The 4,889-nt window shown below is 50.9% G+C and overlaps 1 long non-coding RNA gene across 1 annotated transcript; it reads left to right on the forward strand.

The window, feature by feature from the left end:
- Positions 1 to 906: 906 nt before the first annotated feature.
- Positions 907 to 4,385, forward strand: LOC108284813. Its single transcript, XR_001817348.2, has 2 exons — positions 907 to 1,339; positions 4,177 to 4,385. It is a non-coding gene; the product is annotated as an uncharacterized LOC108284813 (long non-coding RNA).
- Positions 4,386 to 4,889: the final 504 nt, after the last annotated feature.

The following is a 4,889-nucleotide window of genomic DNA, read 5'->3' on the forward strand; positions in this document are numbered from 1 at the left end:
AGTATTAAACTGCTGAAATCTGGCGAGAGTTCTTGTGTCATCCCATGGTGGAAGGTGAGAGGGTGAGAGAGTATGAGAGATGGAACTTAAAGCCTGAAGCCCTTTCAGATTTGGCACTGATCCATGAATGAGAATGGAGCCCTTGTAAGCCAAACACCTCCCATTAGGCCCCACCTCCCAAAGGATTAAGTTTTCAACACATATTTTGTGGCGGACACATTCAGACCGTAGCAGGATTCTAGACCAGTCTCTTTTTAACTGACACAGTGTGATGTGAACCAACTAACCATCAAAAAGTGGATGCCTAGAAATGGAGTCTCCTCGGAAAGGTGGCTGTGGCAGAGGACTTCTGTGGTCCTGTCTGCTCCTCCTCAGGAGGCTGAGAAGTGCCTTCCCAGGCCTTGCACGCCTTACTCCAGTGTTAAGGGCACTGGTTTGAGGAAAGCAGACTGTGGGTTCCAATGCTGTGGTCACTGACTCCTTCAGAATCTGTTAACAAATGCTGGCTTCTCCATGTGCCATACACTGATTTAGGTTCTTGGGAAACTGGCAAACCTCTGCCCTTACTGGGCTTTTGTTTTATTAGGAGAGACAAGCAACAGACAAGTAACAGATCCTGGCTCTGAATGACATGAAGAAAATGTAGTAGGTCCGAGGAATCTTACACTCGTGCATTTTACCTGGGGTGGGGAGCTCTCTGAGGCGGTGACATTGGGCCTGAGATCTGAATGACAAGTATAGCCCTCATGTGAAGACCTGAAGAAATCACCTTCCAGAAAAATACTGCGAGTGCAAAGGCCCTGAGGAGGAAATGAACTTGCCAAAGAACTTGCCAATCTTGCCAGCAGAAGGAAGCTCCGCTGGGCTGGAGTGCCGTGAGGGAGGCCGGAAGAGAGAATAAGGTGGAGATCGGATCACGCCAAGCGCTGTAGGTCATGAAGGGAGCTCAGATTCTGTTTGGAGGGTAATTGGAGGCCACTAAAGGGTTTTAACCGGGAATGATGTAATTTCTGTTTTAAAAAGGTGAGTTGGGCTGTTGAATGGGGAGCCAGCTGATGCAGGGGAGTAGCAGGCATAGAGCCAGTAGAAGGCCCTCCATCTGACGTCCCCTGCCTCACTAGCCTGTGCTGCTGAGACCCTGGCATGCCTTACGGTCACCCCCGTCCACATTTACACTGCGCCTCAATCCATCTCTCCTGGTTTAGAGATGGCAGAGGCACCCACCCCTCTTTCCCAGGTTGCTATTAACACAGGGTGCGAGCACCCAGAACGACTCCTTCCCACGCTCCTTCATTCTCTCTGCAGACTGTCTTCCCACCACCTTGTTCCGAGGCTCTGGGTGAGTGTTCCAGAAGCTGACGAGATGCACGATCGTCTCCCTCACACACACAAATGCCATGGCAACGGCAACTCCGTAATAACAGCAAAGGAAGCCAGGCTGGAATTTGCCAACCCGGAGAGTTGACCATCTGTGAGGCCAAACCCTCCAAATGTTGCCCGTTGTAAGTGCTCATCTCCACCAGGCTTTTGTACATAGCAGAGGCGACATTTAAGTGACATAAGAATAAATAGTGGGCACATGTGAAATCCCTTTAAAGTGTGCATTTTTCTGCCCCAAGGTGACTGAGGCAATGAGACAATGAAGAAAGAAGGGCGACTAGATCTTAGTGAGTGGGCATGGTAGATTTCAGTACAGGCAATTTAGACCGTCCGTAGGGGAGGAACGCCCCACAGAAAAAAAGGCCCAGTTAGTTTATATCTATGATTCCATTTTCAAGTCCATCAATCTTTTAGAAGTTTACTTTCCCCAAGGAAAACATTGTGTGTGTGTGTGTGTGTGTATGTGTGTGTGTTTATATTTATTTATTTATTTATTTTTGTTTTTTGGAGACACGGTCTTACTCTGTCACCCGGGCTGGACTGCAGTGGTGCAAACACAGCTCACTGCAGCCTCAGCCTCCTGGGTTCAAGCCATCCTCCTGCCTCAGCCTCCCTAGAAGCTGGGACGATAGGTGTGCACTATCATGCCTGGCTAATTTTTAAATTTTTTGTAGAGACAGGATCTTGGCATGTTGCCCGGTCTCGAACTCCTGAGCTCAAGTCATCCTTCTGCCTTTGAATCCCATACTTGTGGGATTACAGCAGGATCTACCACATCCAGCCAAAAATTTGTGACCATTTCAATCAAAGGCCCCTCTGAGTCTAACCCTCTGGGCCTTGAGTTTCCGTGGGTCGCCCTTCATTCTCTCAATAGTGGTGATAACATCTGGTGGGAACTGTGCCACGTCCTTCACACGTATTTTCTCCTTTACTCTTTGTAACAAACTTAGGAGGAGGTATCGTGACTACAGTTGGCCCTCCATATCTGCAGGGATCTGCGAATTGGGTTCTACCAACTGTGGATTGAAAATATTTGCAGGGGCCGGGCACGGTGGCTCGCGCTTGTAATCCCAGCACTTTGGGAGGCCAAGGCATGTGGATCACAAGATTAGGAGTTCAAGACCAGCCTGGCCAAGATGGTGAAAGCCCACCTCTACTAAAAACACAAAAATTAGCCAGGCATGGTGGCAGTCTCCTGTAATCCCAGCTACTCAGGAAGCTGAGGCAGGAGAATTGCTTGAACCTGGGAAGCAGAGATTGCATGAGCTGAGATCGGGCCACTGCACTCTAGCCTTAGCAACAGAGCGAGACTCCGTCTCAAAAAAAAAAAAGAAAGAAAATATTGGGGCAAAATATCCACAGTGAAAAATAACAATACAACAATAAAAATAATACACAATTTCAAAATACAGTATAACAACTATTTACATAGAATTTTCTTTTTCTTTTTCTTTGAGACTGAGTCTTGCTCTGTCGCCAGGCGGGAGTGCAGTGGCGTGATCTCAGCTCACTGCAACCTACACTTCCTGAGTTCAAGCAATTCTCCTGCCTCAGCCTCCCGAATAGCTGGGACTGCAGGCACGCACCACCATGCCCAGCTAATTTTCATATTTCTTAAGTAGAGACGGGGTTTCACTATGTTGGCCAAGATGGTCTCAATCTGACCTCGTGATCTGCCTGCCTTGGCCTCCCAAAGTGCTGGGATTACAGGCCCGAGCCACCGTGCCCAGCCTTACATAGCATTTTCAATATTTTAGGTCTTATAAGTGATATAGAGATGGAGAATGTGCATAGGTCGTATGCAAATAATACTCCAATTTATGTAAGCAACTTAAAAGTCCTTGGATTTTATTATCTGTGGGGGTCCTGGAATCAATACCCCCACAGATATTGCAGATATTGAAGGATGACTGTACCTTCTTTTTAAAGAAAGTTGAGAAAACACGCATCAGCTTGGAGCTTGCTGGAGGCCAGGCAGAGGCAGGCTGGCTGGGAAGGATTGTTTTCTTTTACTTGCTGCCTCAATCCTTGGAAGCTTTGGGTGACCCTGGGAACAAGTGAAAGTAAGGCTCAGGTGGAGGAGGGGGCTGGGCGGGTTGTGGGAGGGCCACCCTCCAGGGCCAGTGGAGGGACTTCGGGGAGGGCTCTGTTTGAAGAGGCCAGGGTCGAGGACAGGAAGAGCTGTTTTGGAAAGCGAGGCTGGTGGATTTGGCTGAGGATGTGGTGGGCATGCCGGGACAGAGATGACTGAGCTGGTGGATACACACAGGAGCCAGGCGCTCAGCAGAGGCCAGGCTAGACGGGCACATCTGGGAGACATCAGTCGGACATGGCAACAGCATTTTTGGCTCAGGCCTATAGGTGCTTCTCTGGAGCCTGCCCTGGCCCCTCAGGCCACTTCTGTCCCTGCCCTGTGTCCCCAAGACATGCTTGTCTCTGTGCCTGGCAGGTCTGGGCTCCTCCCTGCCTCCCTGCTTGACTGGGAGCTCCTGGAGGCCACAGACCATGCTCAGCTCATCTTAGCTCCTGACCAGGGCCACGCATGCCAGCACATGTGGGTCCCAGCTTCCTCCTAAGCCCGGGCACTCCCCAGCCTTCTGCTCACTCCACAGCATCACATCAGCAGCAAGTCCTACCAATTCTTCCTCCCTGTCGTGAGTTGAATCGTGTCCCCCCCAAAAGATCTGTTGAACCTCCAGCTCCCAGTAACTGTGGATAGGAACTTATCTGGAAATAGGTCTTTGTAGATGCGATCCAGTTAGGCTCACTCAGGGGCTAATCTGACTGTCTTTATAGGAAGAGGTACGTGAGACCTCCAGGAACACCACATGACATCGGAGGCAGAGATTGGAGGGGCCAGCTAACAGCCAGGGAGCGCTGAAGATTGACATCACAAGCTGGAAGAGGCAGGAAGGTTCTGCCTTAGAGCCTGGCCCTGCAGCACCTTGGTCTCAGACTTCCAGTCTCCAGAAGTGGAACATGATACATTCCTGTTGTTTTCAGCCCCCACAAGCATGGTGCTGTTACAGCAGCCACAGGAAACCAGCACACTCCATGTGAGGCCCGCCTGCCCGTCTCCCTCCCGCCCTTGCTTTCCACTACCTGGGCCTGGCCTTCCCTGCTCTTCCCTTTCCACCAAGCAGCCCGGTGACCCAGGAGGGCTGAGTCACCTGTGAGTGCCCAAGTGCCCTGTGCTGTCCCACACCTTTGCCCATGCTGTTCCCCTGCCTAAGCTGCCCTCCCTCCTGTCTGATGGTGACTCCTACACATCTTCAAAACTCAGGTCACCTCCGTGGTAGGGCTGTCCCAACCTGACTTCCAGGTGGAGGCAGCCGTTCCCTCCACAGTTCTTCTCTTCAGCTCCCCTCTTGCCCCCACCCCCTGCCGCCGCTCCTCATGGCACAGCCAGTTTTTTTTTTTTTTTGAGACGGAGTTCCGCTCTTGTTACCTAGGCTGGAGTGCAATGGCGCGATCTCGGCTCACCGCAACCTCCGCCTCCTGGGTTCAGG

Source organism: Cebus imitator, unplaced genomic scaffold (genome assembly GCF_001604975.1).
Source record: "Cebus imitator isolate Cc_AM_T3 unplaced genomic scaffold, Cebus_imitator-1.0 Scaffold284, whole genome shotgun sequence".
Lineage (NCBI taxonomy): Eukaryota > Metazoa > Chordata > Mammalia > Primates > Cebidae > Cebus > Cebus imitator.